The sequence below is a fragment of the Calliphora vicina genome, chromosome 3 (assembly GCF_958450345.1).
Source record: "Calliphora vicina chromosome 3, idCalVici1.1, whole genome shotgun sequence".
NCBI lineage: Eukaryota > Metazoa > Arthropoda > Insecta > Diptera > Calliphoridae > Calliphora > Calliphora vicina.
Window position 1 is genome coordinate 27,007,047 of NC_088782.1, and position 23,232 is coordinate 27,030,278.

General features: G+C 31.2%; 1 protein-coding gene across 4 annotated transcripts in view; it reads right to left on the reverse strand.

The window, feature by feature from the left end:
* Window positions 1-23,232, reverse strand: part of shep (alan shepard) — a 624,596-nt gene that overhangs the window by 582,361 nt on the left and 19,003 nt on the right. Inside the window, exon 1 of one of the 4 annotated variants that reach the window (XM_065504092.1) lies at window positions 13,160-13,617. The exons of the other annotated variants lie outside the window; for them this stretch is intronic. The gene's annotated coding sequence lies outside the window, so the exon portion shown is untranslated. Of the gene's footprint in view, window positions 1-13,159; window positions 13,618-23,232 lie in introns of those variants that run through there. 4 annotated transcript variants of the gene reach the window in all.

Here is a 23,232-nt window from a genome sequence, read left to right on the forward strand (position 1 = left end):
TTTACTGCACAAACACGGAAAATGTCGAATGTTATTGACGTCCAGTCGAGGTCTCTACGTCCGAAACAATTGAAAAAATTCACGATATGGTGTTGGCTGAGAATGCGAGATATAGTAGAAACCATAGTCATCTCACATGGCTAAGTGGTTTCAATTTTGAATGATCACCTTGGTATGAGAAAGCTTTCCGCAAGATGGGTTGATCCTTAGATCACAATCGACAACAAAAGCAATCGTGCGACAACTTTGCACTTATACAAAACGTGGATCCACCACAATACACCAGAGAACAAACTGCAGTCAAAGTAGACTGTCAGCCAATAAAGTCATGGCGACCGTTTTTTTTTTTGGAATACACACGGTATAATCCACATTGGCTACCTTTAAAAAGGTAAAACATTCAATGTTTTGGCAACTTGAAGACCTATAATATTTTGAAGGGATAACAAAATTGGATAAACGTTGCACAGTGGTATAGAAAAAAAGAGGGAAATAAATCTGTAATTTCTAAACCCTTAGTCCGATTTGAATAACATGGGCCCACCAGATGTGCGACCAGGGGTCACCAAAGTAGGATACCTCGGGTACGTTCAATTTTTAAAACGATTTTTAACATATCTATGTTATTATCTCTTATAACTTAGGGGAATATTCGCATTTGAAAATAAAATTTTCAACACTTTTATCGACTCTACTCGAGTTTTTCGACAACCGCGGGTCCAAATACTTTTCGATTTACTCCATTTTTCCTTTATTGGACTAACAAAGGCATAGGTCAAACAATAAAAAAAGAATTGTTTAAAAATCGTATCTTTAAAAAGGCGATTTTTAACTAGTTTTTGGTAAAAAAAAGTACTTCTTTTCTTTTTAAGTTATCTAAAAAATTTCTAAGAAGATTTATTAGGAATTTATACTTTTTAAAAATCCAACTTTATATTAAATATGCTAAATGAAAACAAATTTGAAAACTGTTAAACCGAGGGAACCACATTCATCCAATAAATGCCTATTTTTTATGTAAAATTCAACTTTAGGACAAAAATTCTCAAATCGCATAGTTGATGTCAAATCAAAGTAAACCATTATAGATAGCCAAATATGTTCTTAATTATTTTGTAAAGGGTTTCGATAACCTCGCACTTTTTTGGGAATTGTGAGATTCTTGTTTATAAATTTCAAAATTTGTTTTTATTTTTCCATTTCGTATAGAAGAATCTATATAACTGAAAAATTTCTTTAAAAAATAGTCACAAATAAAAATTTTATTTCAATTTGAACAAGTAAGAAAATATGGTCGTTCAAGTCCGACCATATAATACCCTACACTTAGTAAAAGAGCAAAAACATTTTTCTTTTAAAATTTCAATAATTTATATTTTTGAGTGATTTTCGGAAGTGGGCCTTATATGGGGGCTATGACCAATTATGGACCGATCACCATGAAAGTAGGTCGTGTGATTTATGTCTATATGAAAGTTTACTATGTTAAATTTTGTGAGTATACCAAAATTTTTAAGCGATTTATTTTAAGCGATTTATGTTAAAGTGATTTTCGAAAGCGGGTCTATATGTAATTATGGACCGATCGTAACAAAATTTGGTGATATGAATTTTGTATATATTTTGTAATTGGAGCGCAATTTGTGGAGATACATTTATAAATTAAACATTTATGACCGATATAGTCCAATTTCGGATGGACATTTGTATGGGGGCTAGGTGAAATAATGGACCGATTTCAGCCAGTTTCAACAGGCTTGGTCCTTGGGCCGAAAAAATAATATGTACCTAATTTGAACGAAATATCTTCAAAATTGCGACCTGTACTCTGCGCACAAGGTCACATGGACAGCCAGCCAACCAGACGGACGGACGGACTGACATCGTTTAATCGACTCAGAAAGTGATTCTAACGATCGGTATACTTTAAGGTGGGTGTTAGACTAATATTTTTGGGCGTTACAAACATCTGCACAAACGCATTATACCCTACCCGCACTATGGTGGTGTAGGGTATAAAAATGTGTATCATTGCAAAAACTCAATAATAAGCATTTTTTGTCATATTTTTCAAAAAAGTATTCCATGAATTTTATAGACAAAAGCCCCCATCCATTGATACATATGTATGTATATAACATGTCTACCTTATGTTTTAATTAATTAGGGAAAACTTAACAACTCGTATAGAATTTGTTATCAAAAATCTGCAGTAGAGTGGGTAAAAATATTGAAAATTTTATTTTTATTTGGGAATATCTCCTTAGTTTTAAAAGATAATTGGTAGCTACGACGAGGTGATTTGTAGTGCTCGATGGGGAGATTCTATATATGTAACACATATGAAGAAATAGGATCGTTTTAAAAATTGAACATACCCGAGGTTTCCTACTTTGAGACCCCTGGCAGCACCCCATTTTCCAAATTCAAAAGTCGACAATACTTCTTCTATGCGTATGACAAATTTCATTCAAATCGTACTAGTTACAGATTTATTTCACTCTTTTTTGTGTATACCACTGTGCGTTGGAGAAATTGTATAGAGCTCAAAGGAGACTATGTTGAAAAATAAAATGATTCAAAAAATCTGTGATTCATTCAAAAAGTCACAGACTTATTGACCACTTATTAAAACTATTATTGCCAGAATTTAGATTATATTCTTTTAGAAATCAAATCGTTAATAATAAATGATTGTTAAAGTTTACAATGGATCACTAAGCATTTTTTCTATACAAAATTTATGTTCTAAGTTCCCAAGTTACGCAAATTATTACTTACATAGGAGTGTGTTTAGTTTTAAAAGGGCTGGAATTTTCATGCATTTAAAAAAAATTAAAATATGCATATAATGCAGAAATATGCACTAAAAACAACTACTGTCTTTTTCAAATGGATTATCTCAGTTTATTCAAAAGCTCTAATATTCATAATGGGCAGGAGAATTTGTAATGACATAAACTTTTACTAATCAATCCTTTCTTTTAATATCTCGATGAAAACGCATTTATGGATAGCTGAATCATTTATTACTAAATTAGGCAATAAATAAAGAACATCGTCGTAATTTTAAAAAAAAGTATGGACTTTATTTAAAATTTAAACTCGTATTATATATCAACAAAATCAATTTCGTTAACAAACAAATCTATTAGAATTTAATATCAGGATTAATGAATTAATTCATTTATTCGGATTATTTATATATGTAGTATATTTTCTTATATTGTTGTTGTTCTATGTTCGTATTACAAAATTGTTAGTGATGATGTAAATATATCATGTGTGAATATGGCTGTATGCCTGTAAATGTTCCCAACAGGCCATGGAACTAGTTCGATTCTAAAAAACCACAACTCGTTTACCATCAAACTACTAGCGAATGTCTCGACTTACAAATCCACTGATCACTATACGTTGAAAATCCACTTTCTGAAGCCGCCAAATAAGTTACGATTGGGAATACACAATAAATAGGTGAAATATAAACAAATAATCTTCTTAGTTTCTATTTCATATGAACCTCAAAAAACCGATATTTTCACAAAATCCCTTTTTTCACCAAAAATATTGTACTTTATATCTATTTTAGTTAATAATAATATAAACAAGAGAGCATACGAGGTGATTCTAACATGATTTTTAGTTACTGATATACAGTATATACGACTCATCTGATTGAGATTTTCTTGTCAACAACTTAATGTACAATAAATAACGAACTGGCGATTTGGTTGGCGAAAGGTAATGCAAAGGGGACACAACCGGCACTTTCTGTTTCTTTAAAAGTAACAACTATTAAAGACAGTTCAATGCAATAACTCTAGAACTATTTAAGCACCATTGAAGCTAATGTAAAGTTGGCAATAGCTTGCTTTACAACTGCAGGGTTTCATAAACGAAATACTATTTGAATTTTAGTCCTTTTTTTCCTATATTTTCGTATATAAGTCTGTGTGAGTGAGTGCATTAGTGCATTGTATTAAAAAATTGCTGTAAAATATAGAACAAAAACTACTTGCTTTTTACTTTATTGCACTCTGAATTAAAAGGACTTATTAACCAATGACTAAGTACGAAAAATGGAAAAAAATAGCAATATTAATAACTATTTTAATTAATAATAGATATTTTGATGATTAATTATTTAATGAATTAAGGAAATGTTTACATAAATATTTAACAATAAAATTGATAAGTATTAAGAAATATGATTAGAAATCATGATATTTTAAAATTAATTTGTAAGTATTAAAATCCATTTCCAATTTTCATTTCCATCTCGAGAGTCTAAGATCAGATTTCGCAGCTGAATAAATTGGCGGAGAGCCAGCAAACTGTAATTTACATAGACATTTCAGGCAGCTTTTTTCAAGCCAACTTAAGTGCACGAATTTTCAGCAAAGGCCTGTACAATTTTTCAGCGGATCATAAGTTATCAACATATTATTTTCAAATAAATGCGGAAAAAGTAATTAATTTTTAAATCTTGACCATGCACACTTTAAACATTTTAAAATGAGGACGTGGCAAAATTAAAAAAAAATAATATCTTTGCTCGCTAATAGTGATCATACATAGGTGGAGATTTGAATAATTGATGTGGTATTTACTATACTTCGAAAAATATTAGGCGTATGACTAAAAAAATGTGTGATTTACAATATATGACGTATCTTTTGAACTTATATGGGCAATTCCACGAGAATCGCTACCACGACTGAAAACACAAAAACCCTGGAACTTTTTTTCAAGATGACTTGAATAGAAGAAAATAATAAAATGTTACTATGTGAAAGTATTTAGATCATATTACAACAGTTTAAAGACAAAAATAATAGTTTAAACTGATTATATTTAAATTTTTAATGTTTTAGGTATGTTTTAGTCCAAAATTGAGGCGAAAACTAGGCTCCCAATTAGCTTGTAGTATGAAATGAATTTGACTCTGTTTGTTTTTTTGCTATTGTCAAATTGTTTATTGAAACCGAATATATTTTCTATTCATTTTTTAAGTTTTTGTATACATACATATATTTACAGAATATATAATGTTTTATTATTAGAGAAAAATCTGTCAAGTACGGTTTGTCACGTACGATATTAAATTTTATTTATTATAAAATCATCCAAAGATTGTTTTTATTTAAATATGACGGATTGTAAAGGAAAAATATTTCGTTTAGTGTAACCCCCTGTCTATACCTGATAAATTTTTATCATGATAAACTTCAAAATGGTTGTCAAGATAAAAAATTATTAGGTATAGTCTCCATTTATTAGAATTATTGCTTCGTTATGACAAAATTGTTAGTGCTTTTGCTCAGACAACTTTGTCTTGACAACAAACGTCATTAATTGTTATGATAAATATTTGTCAAGTATAGACAGGGGATAAGAAATTAAAAAAAACATAACGCCTCTCACGATTTGAATATTTTCGCATATTTCTACATGTACCTCAAAATGAGTTCCGTTTTATGTCACGTACGATATACCCTTATTTCGCTCAATATTTTGGACAACAATATTTCGAAAGAACTTTTTATTATTTTAAAATATAGTACCCTCTGAATGGAACATAAAGACCAAATTATTGTTCAGATACTCTTATTTTTGCAAAATCTCTTCCACTCTATAGGCGTACAAATGTCACGTACGATGATATGGAATTGCCCATATGGCTTAAAACACCCGTAAATCATATTTGTGGAAAAATAAGGAGTAGCTCTAATTCTGATATTGATTATGAGCAAGTACAATTTTTTGTAAAAAATGTGTATATTAGATTTAAGCTAAGTTGGAAAGCGGTAAACCGAACAAAACGTGATTTTGTGATTATTTTGCCTGGTTAAGCACAAACATTAAAATTTCGCAATTTATTTATAACAAACTCGCCGCTTTTTTACTTTTTGATTATCCAACGCGAATAACATCAGATTTAAATTTTTGCAGTTGTATGGTAGGTGGGCGTGGCAGTGGTCCAATTTCGCCAATTTTTTTTTTTTTGACAATGGTACATATTGGCCTAGTAACACCTTGTACCACAATTCATAAGACTAGCTTAATTTTTTTCCAAGATATTTAATTTTGTCTCCCTAGAATGGCTAAATCTTACACTGTATAGCGTAAACAACAATGTTTTTTTTTCTTCGAAACTGTCGAATTTTGTGCCAACAAAGCGTCATATGTGGGAACTTTTGCTTTAATTCTTTAATTTGAAATAAAGAAATGCTGAAGCATATCGATTGCTCACCGAAGATTTTGGTGAATGTGTTTCAACGTGCGGTTCAGAAATTGTAATTTTGACACGGAAGACAAAGATCGCCCAGGCCAGCCAAAAAAGTTTAAAGATCAAAAATTGACCGCATTACTCCATGAAGATTGTTGTCAAAATCAACAATAGCTTTCAAAATCATTGGGAGTTACTCAATCAGCAATTTCAAAACGTTTGGAAGCAGCTGAATTTATCCAACAGCAGGGAAATTACTAATTGAAGCTCAGAGACCTTGAAAAACAATTTTGTATGTCTGAAATGCTGCTGGAACGCTCTAAACAATAATCTTTGCGATGAAAAATAGAATGATAACCCGAAGCGTAAGAGATCGTATTTTAAACCCGGCCAACCAGCCGAATCGACACCAGAGCCAAATATACATGGCGTTAAGGTAATACTCTGTATTTGGTGGGAGCAAAAGTGTCCTATGAGTTGCTGAAATCTGACCATCTTATTATCACAGGTCTGTACGCAACTGATTCGTTTGAAGCCAGCATTGGCCGAAAAATGTCCTGAATACACGCAGAGTAAAAATATACTGTAACCATTTAAATAGTTTTACAAGATGTTTAACAATATTATAGTCACAGTAACTATTTACATGATTGTGGTAACCATAATATGGTTAATTTATGCTTCACATGATTGTATGGCAACCATATTTATGATGAATAATTTTATCATAATATGTTGTTCTCAGATTATGATAAGCTTTAAGCCGAGAGCAACATAATATGATAAGTCTTTCATCATATGAATGGTTGTCACAAACATATATTTGTTTACTGTAACCATATATATGGTTGATACAATCATGTGAATCGTAAATTAACCATATTATGGTTACCACAATCATGTAAATGGTTACTGTGACTATAATAAAGTTAAAAAACTTGTAACAATATTGAAGTGGTTACAGTAACCATGCCCAACTATATTTTTTCTCTGCGTGTATTCGGACAGACATGAAAACGTAATATTTCATCATGACAACGCTCGGCCACACGTTGCAATATCTGTTAAAAACTATTTATAAAGAAGTGGTTGGGAAGTTTTGCTTCACCCGCCTTATATTCCGGACCTAGTCCCATCCAACTACTATTTGTTTCGATCGATGCAGAACGTTTCATCTGAGATACGTCTCACTTCAGAACAGAGTATCCGACTACTATTTGTTTCGATCAATGCAGAACGTCTCACTTCAGAACAGAGTATCCGAAATTGACCAGATTCATTCCTGGCCTCAAAAGATGAGCCCTTCTTTAGGCTCGGAATCTATATGTTAACAGAAAGATGGGAAAGGATCATAGCTAACAATGGCGAATATGTTGAATAAATTTATATCTTACAAATGTTTGAAAATAAAAGCTAAACATTTGGAAAAAGTCATAAACCCAACAGAATACTAAAATCATCAACCAAACCTATCTAAACTTGTTCATTTATTTCTTTCACTGCAGCAGAAATATAATTGTTTATGTTTAAAACTGTTGATGTTTAAAATTTTGTAAAATTTTTTATTTCCAATTAAAATAAAAACTACTTTTAAGTCCTTCTCTTCCAGCTCAGTGTTGTACTTCATGCTCGTATAACTAAAATATTGGTTACACTCCCATTATCCTAGAAGAACGAGCACTACCACAATTACTTCTACTCTTGGCCTGTTTATTACTGTATTGTTTTATTGTGCCATTTTTATTTTGTGTGAGTGTGTGTATAATGTGTTTTCCATCTCTTCTTCCTCGTTTTTTTTTATACTTTTGGATCGGAAATGTGCTGTTCTGCAATATCCTTTCAAATATGAACCAGCTGAACGAAACAAAAATGTTCACAATAAGATTTTAGTCCTCAAAACAACAGCAAAACAACAATACTAAACAAAAAAAATAAAACAAAGCAAACGAGAAAATATATTTACAGAAAATATAAAAAAAAAATTCTTAAAAACAATAGAGTGTTAAAAAATAGAACATTGGTAGTTTTAATTAATATTGAAGGCAGTGAATGAATGAGTGAGTGAGTGAGTGCAGCAGACACGGATGAGGAATAAACCACATAGAAACTATGAAAAACATCAACAGACCTTTAAGTTTTTTTTTTTATTATTTTTCAAATGGTTAATATTTTCTAATGATTTATTCATGATGTGTCTTCAATTGGCAAGGCAAGGAGTTAAAGTTCAACAGAAACTGCTTAAATAAACAATTTAATGAAATATAAACAAAAATGCTAAAATTTTATGGACCAAAAAAAAAAAAGAACTTCCATAGAAGTAGAATACAAATGCCATTTAAAATTTCATTGAGCCAAAATATAGCATTGAATGTAATGTATTGAATTCCTGTTAATGGATGGATAATCTCTGGTACATAATTTATTGATTTGCACTCTGGTCCAACAAGAACTTTTGAATAGAAATTGTAAAACTTATATGGCTCTATGAGCTCGGTTATATTTTGTAATACAAAATTAGGGCACCATACTAATTGAAGCGGAGAGACATTGTAAGACGATTTTTTATGTCCGAAATGCTGCTTGAACGCTATAAAAGAAAATCATTATTGCACCGAATCATTACTTGCGATGAAAACTGGATCCATTATAATAACCCGAAGCATAAGAGATCGTATGTGAAGCCCTGGAAACCAGCCGAATCGACACCAAAGCCAAATACCCATGGCGCTAAGATAATGCTCTGAATGTGTTGAGACCAAATGGAGCCTATCTATTATGAGCTGCTGTAATTATGCCAGACCATAACAGGGAACCTGTACCAAACACAACTGATTCATTTGAAACGACTATTGGCCTAAAAACGCCGAGAATATGCGGCCAGACATAAAACTGTAATATTCCATCATTACAACGCACAGTGGTATAGAAAAAAATAGAAGGAAATAAATCTGTTACTTCTAAACCCTTAGTTTTGAATGAAATTTGACATGCTCAAAGAAGAAATGTTGTCGAGTTTAAGTTTTGAATTTTGACCGCATGGGCTCACCAGGAGTGCGGCCAGGGGTCCCCAAATTAGGACACCTCGGGTATGTTCAATTTATAAAACTATTCTATTTCTTTGCCTGTATTCCGATTTCAAAAATATTCATTCACATTTGAAAATTAAATTTTCAACATTTTTACCCACCCTACTCCAGTTCTTTGATAACAGTGCAACCAAATATTTCCCGATTTACTCCATTTTAATTTTATTCAACTAAAAAAATATGTATACATATGTCAAACAAAAAAGAATTGTTTAAAAATCGTCACTGACTACAAAGTTATAGACATTTGAATTCAAAAATTTAAAAAAGGCTAGTTTTTGGGGGAAAAAACACATGTTTTCTTTTTAAGTTATCTAAAAAATTTCTAAGAAAATTTATTGGGAATTTATACTTTTTGAAAATTTGAAAATTGTCGGGAACAAAGTCCATTCAAAAAACGCCTATTTTTTATGTAAAATTCAACTTTAAGGCAAAAATTCTCAAATCGCATAGTCAATATCAAATTATAGTAAACCATTTTAGATGGCCAAATATGTTCTTAATTATTTTGTTAAGGGTTACGATAAACCCGCCCCTGGTATAGACATTATATCCAAAAAACTAAAAAAATCCATTTTTGGGATTTTTCAACACTTTTTTGGGAATTGCAGGATTACAATTTTCCAAATCTGTTTTTATTTTTCTATTTGCAATAGAAAAATCCATACAACTGTAAAATTTCATTAAAAAATATTCTCAAATAAAAAATTAATTTCAATTTGAAAAATTTTTATTTTTGCAATAACTGAATAAAAAACATTTTTCTTTCATATTTTTCAAAAAATTTCCAAAGACTATTTATATTTTAAATTTTAGCCCATTCCGGTCATAAATGGATTTTGATGGGCCACTTGCACCCTTTCCGCTTACTAATATGAACAACTGTATATTAACTCGGAAATACCTCAGCTTCAACCTTGTGAAATTCGTTATGATATCTGCAATAGTTCCCGAGATACCAAATCAAGTTTCTAAACCACTGTGCACTTTAACTCAGAGATTTTCTAATAGATTCTTAAAAAATAGTTTTTCTTTTGAAAATGTAAAATTCATATATTTCAAACCAAAAAAATAATTTAAAAAATTGTTTTGAAGTTGTAACTTTAATAATACGATCATTACACTAAAACGAAGTGATCGAGAAAAACTACACCATCCGACAAATAGAGCAAAAATTCGTTAGACACGCACCGGATGATATATGTCTGAAACTATAAATTCATTGGAGAAAAACTGTGTTTTCAGATTTTCATTTCGTGATCCTGTGTCCTTTTTTAAGGACTTCAAAGTTTCAAAGAAGTAGATTTTTCAAGAAATATTTAAAAATACTCCTGCTATCCCAACAATGACAAATTGTATGGCAAAAGAACAAGAAGAGTTGTAAAATATTTTGTATTATCTTTATTTTATCCTGTAAGTATCAAAAGATGTCAAAAATGTCCTTTAAAATGTTTATCCTTGAATATCCTTTAAGATTGCCAATAAATTCCTTTTAAAAAAATAGTGCGTTAAAGACCCAAATATTCTATACTAAATGTCAAAATTTCATCTTTTATATATATAAAGGTCAAATTAAAATATAAAAAAAATGTATACAAAAAAGTATACCAATCTGCTCAGTCTCACTTTCTGAATCCATCCATGTAAACCTTGTAATCAAACTACAGGTCGCAGGTTTAAAGATTATTCGGCAAAATTTGGCACAAACCTTTATATTGCCCCAAGGACAAAGGCTATTGAATTTGATTAGAATCTGCCCATTATTTATCTTAGCCCCCATACAATTGGCCAATTTGAAAATAGTTAAGCTCTCATAAATATCTTAATTATAAAAATTTTGAAACCAAATTAAGCACAATTAAGTTTTATGTAAGCTGAACTCTCACGACCAAGTTTCGTGACGAAAGGTCAACAATATTTCATAGCTCCCATATAAGCAACATTCTCGAAAATGTCATTAATATACATAAATCTCTGAAATATGTCAGTATCCAAACAAAGAAAATGTGTGTATTCAAATAAGATTCAACACAAATAAGTTGCATATCAAAAGAAAACTCTTTATAATCATATACTGGGTGTAGGGTATCATAAGGTCGGGCTTGCCCGACTATACCATTTTACTTGTTTATTAAAAAGTCTTTTTCGTTGCTTTTCACAAAGGATTTTGTTATATTTCATTCGAATGAAATATTAAAATAAAATATAAAAAATCAAATAATTCAAATTTAAAATATTTTTTAACACTTAAGTAGTTAAGATAGAAGGATGAAATTTTGGCATGTGGCATTCAATATTTGGATCTTTAACTAACTATTTTTTCAAAAAAAAATTATTGGAAATCTAAAAGGATATTCAAGGATAAAAATTTGAAAGGACATTTTTGACATCTTTTGATCCTTACAGGATAAAATAAAAATAATACGAAATATTTTACAACTCTTCTTGATCATTTGACACCAAATTTGACATAGTAGGATGATCAGAAATATTTTAAAACATTTTTTTAAAAATGTATTCCTCTGAAAATTTGTAGTCCTTTTAAAAGGAAACAGGATCACGAAACGAAATTGTTTCAGACGTATATCATCCGGTTCGTGTCTAATATTGAGTGGCGTACGGTGCTATACATAAGTATTTTCTTACACTATGGACTCCAACAAAACAGAATAGCTACATCAGAATCCGGGCATATTTATACCCTTTATCATGAGTGGCAAGGGCAGGCGCGAATCTAGAGGGGTGGAATAGGAATTCAACGCCCTCCCCCCAAAAACCGAAAAGTTTGCATATAAAAACAAGTAAGAAAGTATGGTCGGTCAAGCCCGACCATATAATACCCTACACTAAGTAAAAGAGCAAAACAAATGTTTCTTTTAAAATTTCAATAATTTATATTTTTGAGTGATTTTCGGAAGTGGGCCTTATATGGGGGCTTTGACCAATTATGAACCGATCGTAACAAAATTTGGTGACATGAATTTTGTGTATATAAAACTTATTTGGAGCGGAATTTGTGGAGATACATATATAAATTAAACATTTATGACCGATAAAGTCCAATTTCGGGAGGACATTTGTATGGGGGCTAGGTGAAATAGTGGACCGATTTCAGCCAGTTTCAATAGGCTTGGTCCTTGAGCCGAAAAAATAATATGTACCAAATTTGATCGAAATATCTTCAAAATTGCGACCTGTACTCTGCGCACAAGGTTTACATGGACAGCCAGCCAGCCAGCCGACCAGACGGACGGACGGACATCGCCTAATCGACTCAGAAAGTGATTCTAAGTCGATCGGTATACTTTAAGGTGGGTGTTAGACTAATATTTTTACAAACATCTGCACAAACGCATAATACCCTCCCCACTATGGTGGTGTAGGGTATAAATATGACATTTTTGTTTACTTGTTTCTTACCAACTAAATTAACATTATTATTATAATTGAACCATTTATTTATTTGCTTGGCCAAATCAAATTTTATTACATTATTTATGAGAGCCTGTTACCCTAGGGCCATGTATTAATTTCTCAAATTTCCACAACAAAAAAATTCGTTTTTAAATAAGTCTCCCCATAAAAAATCAAAAACAAAAACGCTCCCCTTAGTCTTAAAAAGGAATTCCTGTACGCTTAGTAACACATTTATGCGAGTAGCCGGCAATATAAACAATAAAATTTTAAAATGTCCTTCTGAAATATAATTTTATTACCAAAAAAATAAATAAATAAAAAGAAACAAACTGAAATCTAAGAAGAATATGGTGGCCTAAAAAAAGCCACCAAAAAAAAAACAGAAACAGAAACAGTTCGAATAAGTGGGGAGAAAAACACTTACCACAACAGGAAAAACACAATAAACGCAAGGATGCCCAACAGTAGCAGCAGCAGCGGTGGCAGCAGCAACCGGGGGCAAACCGTAGGCGTTCACACACAAATGATCCGTTTTAAAAATTTTTGTTGGTGGTGGTTGGGCCAACAAGGACGATGATGCTGCTGTGCAAGTGTAAAATAAAGGTTGTTCCTGTTGTTGCTGCGTGGTTACTGCTGTTGTTGTGGTGGCTGCAGCAGCTGTTAAGGACAACAGTGACGACGTTGAGGCCGTTGTGTTGGTGTTGTTGGCAACAGTAGCAGTAGTACTAGTAGTTGCTCTTGTTACTGTTGTTGCTGTTGTAGCCTTTGATCGCAGGCTGATGTTGATGCTGTTTGATATTGAAATGTCGCCTAAAGGTCTCAAAGTATTATTATTATTATTAGCAGGGATAACGAAGTTTGCAACAGTATCACTGCTGTTGCTGCTGGTGTTGGAGGTTGTATTATTGGTCTCACTACTTGTTGTAGTGGTTTCTGCAGACAATTCCAAATACTCAGATTTGATTAAAGTCTCTAGTGTTGTATCAATATTTGTAACAGTTGCTTCCACTTCTATTTCTTTGCTTCCTCTTGCTGTTGTTTCTGTGCAGCTTAAGGATGTAGGGGGTGGTGGTGCTGGTGTTGTTGTGGCGTTTTCACAGTTTGAAGGTGTCAGGTTTTCTAAGGTGTCCGTTAATGTTTTAACAACTGTTGCCTGTGGTATATTTAGTTGGTCTATCAAAGATGTTTTAGACGTTTTCAATGTTGTCACTGCTGAAACGTCTGTTGCCGTTGTCTTTGCTTTAACTGGGTTTTCTGTTGCTACTACTGTTGTGGCCGTTGGTTGTCTGTGAAAGTGTTTGTGACTGGTTATAATCTCTATATTCTGCTGGGCTGGTTTTATTGATATGGGCGATATTTTTCTTTTTATAGACGCAATTTTAATGGTTTCTATTGGCACTTTTTCACTCAGAAAAATAAGATTTATTTGATTTTTTTAGCTTTAACTCCTCTTAAAGGGGTCTTTTTTATTTAGCTGTTTTTTTTTTACTTGTATTGATTTTAATTTTTATTTATTTCGTTTTATGTACAAAAATGTATATTTGTTTCTAGTTCACTTGCAATTTGTCTATTTGTTTAACTACACAACGAGCAAAAGTATAAAACTTTATTGATTTATAAGTTTATACACGTTCTTCGCCTATAACAGAATTTATGTGTAATTTAAGTTTTTATTACCTAAAATTTATGTTTTTTGTATGTTTAGCAAATGATAAAAGCCAAATCTTGGCGTAATGTCAGAGTGCAAAATTGTATAGAATTGTTGTGATCAAAACTTTTTTGTTGTTTGCTTTTTCAAGGGAAGCAAATGTAAATAACAAGAATTGGAAAGAAATAAATAAATAAATATGTATGTACATCTAAGTAAGGATAAAAAATGGTTTCATTTATTTATTATAAATAATAATAAATGATAGAGAATAATGTATCCTGCTATTTTTCGTTCTAATTATATTTTGCAGTAGTTTTGTTCCTGCAGCAGAAATATCAAAGGAAATTTATTAAAATGACATAGAATGGAAATTATTTGTTGGGGCTGATTTATAAAAAAATATCTATTTATTATTATAGATGGTGTTGCTAGGAATTGCAGCCTTGAGTAAAGGGCAAAAAGTCTTAAAAAATTTGTTTAGACAAATTCAAAGGTACAACCTGAAATGTTGGGTTTATATGAAAGCTATTTGAGTTGAGAAATATTATCTGCATATTAAAAACGGAAAACCCTAATTATAAGTTTATATTTTTTAGTTCTTTAAAAATTAACACATTGTGGTGCAACCTGCGATAAAAGATATTCCAGCTGCATAACTGCTCTATATGAATAGCCACCAACATCAGGCGACTTCATTAACCCTCTAACCCGCAAACTTTAAAAACCTAAAAAAAAGTTGTCGAATAATTTTTGTTTAGGGCAAATATGAAGCAATAAACTCCGAACAGCCATCAGAAACAAATTTGCAAATTAAGTTTAGGAACCAGGTGCAAAAAGGTAAAGTGTGCCTCAGGGCACTGTTGCCGGTTTAGGTGTTAAAACCAATAATTACACTATACAACAAAATCAAATTTTTTCCAAAATTACAAGATCCGACCAATAAATTTTGATAGAGGTGACAAAAAAAATACACGTGTATCGGCGTTTCGAAAGTTTACATCTGAATTTCATTTGAGGCCGGGTTAAAGTTTCCCAACTCTGGCACATTCTTATTGTTAATCTTCATAAGAAACCTTATGATCCTTACTTTTAGGTATAAAATGTGTTCAGCAAAGTTATGTAAAATGTTACGGAGAATATTTTTGTAGAACATGTTAACCCTCTATATCCTCAAGTCATGGGTCTTTTTTGTCCTTCTTTTAAAAAATTGCATAAACCACCATTAAAACAGGGATTTAAAGGGTTAAACTGTTCTGCAAAAAAAAATTATACGTGAAATTTTACTATAAGTCCCTGATTACATCAAAACGGAAAATTCAACCAGAAAGTCAGAAATAAGAAACAACAAAAGACAGCTTACGGTTAATTTCGTATTTATTAAGAATTTGGATGGAAGTCTTCATTAATTATATTTTTTAGCTATAGGCAATTCCACTTTATTACCATACGCATATTTTTGGGGAACTTTAAAATAAAATTCTTAATAAATGCGAAATTAACCCTAAGCTGTCTTTTGTTGTTTCTTATTTCTGACTTTCTGGTTGAATTTTCCGTTTTGGTGTATTCAGGGACTTATAATAAAATTTCACGGACAATATTTTTGCGGAACATTTTAACCCCTTAAATCCCTGTTTTAATGGAATTTGTGGCTCTTTTTTAAAAGAAGTACAAAAAAGACCCATGCCTTGTGGAGTTAGAGGGTTAACATATTCTACCAAAATGTTCTCCGTAACATTTTGCATAAAAATATATAATTACTTTTTGAGATAATTAGTGTTTTGTTATGCATGCCCTGATGCACTCATGCGGGTTATAACCCTCTCAAATAATTTTTTTAAAAAATGAGAAAACATTAACAAAAAGTTTTGATCTTTTTAATAAATAATATATTTAATATAGTGATAAACTCTACAAAGTTGTACACTTACTCAACCTGACATATAAAGAAGTTTTTGTGTCAATGACGCTACTAGCAACAATATTACAAAATTTCAGAATCGAACGTATATATCTTTATTAGTTATAGTTTCTTAAAGTTGAACCATAAATATCCAATCTTAGATGTAAAGTTTTATAAATGAACTGTTCAGCAGATACGTAGGAGCAATATTATTAAATTCAATTTTAATCAATCACCATCTGCTAAAAAGTAAAAAGGTGCTAAATTTTGAAGCCAGATTAAGAGAGAGGCAAAAGCTAATAAGAGGAAAAACATCTGAAGTACCAGCCTACAAATTTGAAAACACCTATCCACCAGTCAATTCTGAAGTTCCGCTATTGAAGCAGCCTCAACACAATTAAATTCACAATCCACTCAAATTGATCAGCCTAAGAATGTAGCAGGTTCTTATGCCAATGTTTTGAGAACGGGTTATCAGCAGCCTGGTGTTCCCCAAAATACGGGAGGGTTGGAAGCACTTATGTTTGTCAAAATATGACAAACTTTATGTCATCCATGCAAAACACAATACAAGAGCTGGAATGCAAACGGTTTAAACCAACACAAATCAGAGGTATCCCACTTCATGCAGAATAAAAACATCGACGTGCTATTGGTTTCGGAAACTCATCTTACCAATAGGTATAACTTTTATATTTCGGGTTATACATTCTACTGTACAAATCATCCTGATGGTAAGGCACATGGTGGCACTGGTATTTTAATTAGAAATCGTTTAAAACATTATCCCCTAGATGAGTTCTCAAAAGACTATATGCAGGCAACATCCATTCATCTGGAAAGCTTTGCTGGAGATTTAAATATAAGCGCGATCTATTGCCCACCACGCTTTTCAATGACCAAGGAGAAGTTTGAAGAATTCTTTAGCACGCTAGGAGGTCGCTTTCTGGCATGTGGCGACTATAATGCCAAACACACTTACTGGGGCTCTCGACTAATGAATCCCAGAGGTAGACAGCTTTATAAAGCATTAGTTGATCGCAACAATGGCCTGGATATTGTGTCCCCTGGACAACCAACATACTGGCCTGCTGATCCTAAAAAAATTCCTGATCTCATAGACTTTGCCATAACAAAAAATATTAATCGAAATTCAATATCTACAGAAATGTCATATGATTTATCTTCTGATCATTCCCCAATTATAGTATCTTATTACGGGAGGACTAACATTTCAAAATTTTATACTGAAACATATTACTTTAAGACAAATTGGCTTAAATATAAAAAATATATAAGCAGTCATATCCACACAGATCTTTGTATTCAGTGTGAGGAAGATGTAGATAAAAGTGTCAATGACTTTACGTCATTAATTGTATCGGCTCTAAATCATTCAAAGAGTCAAATATTTCCTAAAACTGATATGCACATTTCCAACTCAGATATTGAACGACTTCTTTTAGAAAAGAGAAAACTCAGAAGAGAATGGCAACAAAGTAGATCACCTGCTGCAAAGCAGAGGCTGTCTGCTGCTAGTAAAAATCTGAAAAAAGCCCTTCAATTAGAGGAGGATCGCAGAAATAGAAATTACATTCAAAGTTTAACAAATACCAAACACACAAATTTTTCCCTTTGGAAGGCAACGAAAAATATCAAGCCACCGGTAGAGGGGCAAAGCCCTTTAAGGAAAGCTGACGGTACCTGGGCTCGAAGCACGGAAGAAAAGGCTAAAATATTTGCCGATCACTTAAGTACAGTCTTTCAACCAAACTCGCCAACTACTGTTTTTGAACTTGTAGAGCCACCTGTGTCAACATTATCTAATGATGACAAATTAGATATAAGCCCAGAAGACATTAACGAAGTAATCAAGGATAATATAATATTAAAAAAATCACCTGGAAATGATTCTGTTACACCTACTATGATTAGAAACCTACCGAGTGTGGCAATAATTGTGCTGTCTACAATATTTAATGCGATCTTTAAACATGGAGTTTTTCCGACATATTGGAAAACTTCTCAGATAATAATGATACCAAAGCCAGGTAAGGACTTGACCGTACCATCCTCCTATAGACCAATAAGCTTGCTTCCTTGCTTATCGAAACTGTTCGAAAAAGTGTTCCAAAAGAAAATCATACCATATTTAAATGAGAAAAATATAATCCCAGTTCATCAATTTGGTTTCCGGGAACGCCACGGAACAATCGAACAAGTTAATCGTATAACAGGAGAGATAAGAAAATCCTTTGAATTAAAGAAATATTGTTCAGCTATATATTTGGATGTCGCTCAAGCCTTCGACAAAGTATGGCACAAAGGCCTGGTATATAAAATAAAATGTTTGCTACCACCATCTACTCATAAACTATTGGAATCTTATCTATCGGACCGTATATTTACAGTTAAGTACAATGATTACGTGACAAGAGAATATAGGATTGGAGCAGGAGTACCACAAGGAAGTGTTCTTGGACCTACCCTCTATTTGATTTACACCTCTGATTTGCCTACGAGCGATGAATTGACTATTTCTACATTTGCTGATGACACCGCAATTATTAGCTCGCATGAAAACCCATATATAGCATCTAGTATACTAGATGGCTACTTAAGATGTGTGGAAACATGGTTAAACAAATGGAGAATACGTGTAAATGAGTTAAAAAGCAAACATGTTACGTTCACACTGAGGAGGGGATGCTGTCCACCTGTCACACTTAACAATGTAAATATACCTCAGTCCGATTATGTTACATACCTTGGTATTCACTTAGATAGAAGACTTACATGGCGCCGTCATATAGAAACCAAGAGACTTCACATGAAGTTAAAAGCATCTAGCCTTCACTGGTTAATAAGTGACCAATCAAAGTTAAGCCTGGACTATAAAGTCACCCTGTATAAAATCATTTTAAAACCAATTTGGACATATGGAATCCTTGTTCGAATAAAACGAATAATTCGAATAAGAAATTTTAACTTGATCGAATAATTCGATCACACGTTTAAAATTAATCGAATTATTCGAATAATTTAATTTTTTTTTTTAAAAAGTAAAGAATGATCAACAAAACAATTGACTATCAAACCCTATAGTTTCCATTTCATGTATAAGACGAACTCTATGCTTTTCTTGCAGCAAAATGTTAGTTTGTAATATTTGTGTTTATCATTCGATTTATCCCTTAAATGCTGGATTTTTACTTTTATTTTTCTATAAATTATCAAATATTTATTTGATTTTTATTTATTATATTTCCTATAGCTTTAATTTTATTTATAATTTCTTTAGCTGAGACTTATTGTACTCCATTAGATTTAGCTGAAGGAGAATCTGAATTAGTAACAAGCTTATATTCGTCTAAAATTAAGTGGAATTGGAATGTAGACAATTGGCAACAATATGCATTTAAGGGTTATTAAATATTTTGCAACAAATACGTAAGCGGTTAATAACATCACTTATATACATACATTTTAAGATCATGGCCTTCGTCTATTTCAATGTAATCATTATAAATGTCATCCTCAATATCACTTTCGACGACCGTTTCAAAATCACATTCTCCATCACATTCAACTCCACTTTAATCTAAGTTAATATTTTGGTTATTAATTGCGATTCTTCTAATATTTCGCCGGCTAAATAACAAATACTTTTTTTCCGGACCTTTTATTTTAATTGGTTCTAGTCCTAAGTTAAAAATTTTGAAAGATTTGTTTTTCGAATTGTAACTTCTTGCAGTAATATTTATATATTTATAGAAGGAGCTATCGGAACATTCATCTACAGTGATTGAAAGTCCTTTTGTCTTTAGTTATTTGTCGAATTTCAGAAGCAATATAATTTTTGTAGGTCATTATTACTTATTTAAATTTTAAATTATGAAAAAGTTTAAGCAATTTAATAAATATATATATGAACATTTAGTCATTTTATTCGTATATTCTACATAAAATTGTTTGAATTATTCGTTATTCGAAAATGGCCATTTTTAAATTGTTCGAATAATTATTCGTAAAAAGTTATTCGATTAATCGAACGATCATTAGTCGAATGAATACCCTACACAGTACCCACATTAGCGAGAATTTTAAAAAATGCAGTTTTCAAGAGGCACATCCCCAGGACAGTTTGTCTATCAAATAGTATTGATAAAGAGGACCATGGAAATTATGAAATGTCAACATTTTAAGTAGCACTTGAAAATTTCTCAAAATTCGTACAATTTTTCTTAGCAAAAAAATACATTATAGAAGAGTTGTGGCAACTTACTAAAATACAGAGTTTAAAAATTATTTCAATAAATATTTGTAAGCGCATACTTTTATTACAAAATATTTTGCTGAGGCACATCCAAGTTGTTTCGTGAAAGTTTCCAAAAATTATTAATTTCTTAAAACTTTAAATGATTCAAGTCGAAATGTTAATATCAATAAAATTTTTTTGCGGTATATGTGTTATATGAGTGTTAGGGGTAATTATGTACCGTTCCTCACAAAAGTTAGTAGAAAGATTTACGTTCATTTAAAACTTGTTTAAGACAATTATGAATGTTCAAGTTATTTTCTGAGGGTTCCTTGTATGGGGACTAGAAACAAATGTTGCCCGATTTTCGCCATACTTTACAATTGCCGCATTATCAACATATTTTTAGCCGGTCGAGCAGTATTCCGGCGGGACATTTGTATGGGAGCTAGGTGATTTCAAGGAACGATATTGATCATTTTTAATACCAAACAAACCTTAGCAGAGAATATTTGTGAAATATTTCAGCCAGGCAGCTGCTATCGTTTGGGCCCTATCGTGTTTTCAACAGACAGACTGACGGACTAGATCGTCTGAGAATCTTATAAGCCGACCAATACTTCGATGTGTTACAAACAGAATGACAAAAAAAGAAACTCAAAAAATAATTCGACTTTAAATATTCGAAAATATGCTACGAAAATACTTTAAATTTTTTTTCAATCCAGTTGTAGTATTTATTAAAAAAAAAATTTTTTTAAATTTTTGAAAATTTCTTTTGAAAACAAATTTTGCAAATGTAAAATTTATCATTTGAAATTTTATGATTTATTTTGCTATAAAATTTTAATGGGCTAACATTGTCAGCAAATGTTAATATTTTATATTTAAACATCTGTGGGTAAATTTTTTTAACATTTAATTACTTGGAAAATATTTCTACTTTGACCCAGATCTCATAAATATTTGTCAAATAATGTGTGCAACTTTTAAACGTTATTCGTATTTGCTAAAGTTTTCTGCATTTGCTTTTTAGATGACGAAGAACAATTTTGGACCTTGGGGCACTTAATGTAGAAAAAGTTTAATATAAGGGCCACCTTAATGTATTCTGAACCACATATCGTAGGTAATAAGTAGGGTATTCAATTAATCGGGTTTCTGCTTTAATCGGTTAATCGAGAAAATAATTAATCGGTGTTTAGATTTAATCGGTTAATTTGAAATTATTCGATTAACCGAATAATTTATGTTTAAATTTTAAACTGAAAATAAAACCACGAATTTTGAGTATTTTATTAATAAAAAGAACAAAAAAACATAAAAAATAAACAAAGCATAACAATTCAACCAAAAAATAAATAATTTCTTTAGATGTTGAAGAATCCGAAAATAAGGCATGATGAAGAATATCCAATATCTCAGTTATTTTTTTAATTTTTTTCTTAGCATATAAAATCCTTCATTATACTATTGAAGTCCTTTTTGGATTTTTTTTTAGATTTTGAATACTTTTAATAATTTTGATAAGTTCTAATAGAAAACTCGTTTCAGTAATGTCACCAGTTTCATCTATTATCATGTTCTAATCCCACAAATACAGCTGCGGTCAAAATAATAGCACCACGACATTCATATTGTTTTATAATAATATTACGTAAAAACTGTTAAATTAATTTTTGTTGTTTTTGTATAAATTTATGCTTAATTCAATGAACTTTCAAACCTTAAAAATATTTTTGAAAATTAGATGCAAATTTTAAAGAAAAACTTCATAATATATAAATACCTAAGAAATTCATCAGTCAAAAAAATAGCACCAAGATAGAAATTGATTAAAATAAACAAAAATTAACCAGGACAAAATTTAATTTAGTAACAATTATTATGGTTTGTAACGTTCTTAACACGTAGTTATTAAAAGTAAAATATTGTTGTCTTTTGTTTTAGTATTTTTTGGCAAAAAAGAGACCGACCATGGAACTTGTATGCCAAATATATTTTTTCATTCCTCATTCCTCCTCTATTTTTAATAAAATTATGTTTGGGGATATCGCATCATGTCCCACGACATTGACCTTTTAGCTTGAAACCCAAATTTATATCAGTTTATCATTCCATAGATCATTCCTATGGTCATAATTTCATTGATTTATATCTGAGTATGATTTTATCAAGCATTTTATCATATAAGATTGAATTATTTATTCCACATATTCAATATATTCTTCGAATGTTATAATAGAAAAACCACAATCAAAATACAATTTTAAAATCTGTGTGTTTGTAAGTTAAGATGAATATATTATCTTAAATTTTGGTTGTAATTGGATTCGGAGGATTTTCTATAGAAGTCTGATATCAAACAATATAATTTGTTTAATTATTTGACCAAAAAGTGTTTTGGTACTTGAATGCTGAAAAATGGTAATGCGACTTCGGAAATTTTACCTTTAATAGAGGATGTTATATTGTTATTGGTGAAACTTTTCTAGAATTTAAATAATTTAAATTTTGTTATTGTAATGGTCAGCGAATAACTGCAACACTAGTCGTCACTTTTGACCACCGTGCAGAACATAAATGCATGATTTTCGAAACGGTGGGCCAAGAGTGTTATGATTAAAAGCGATAAGCGGTTGCGCAACCTAAAATTTATATTTTTATTTCAACGCAATTTTTTTTTTT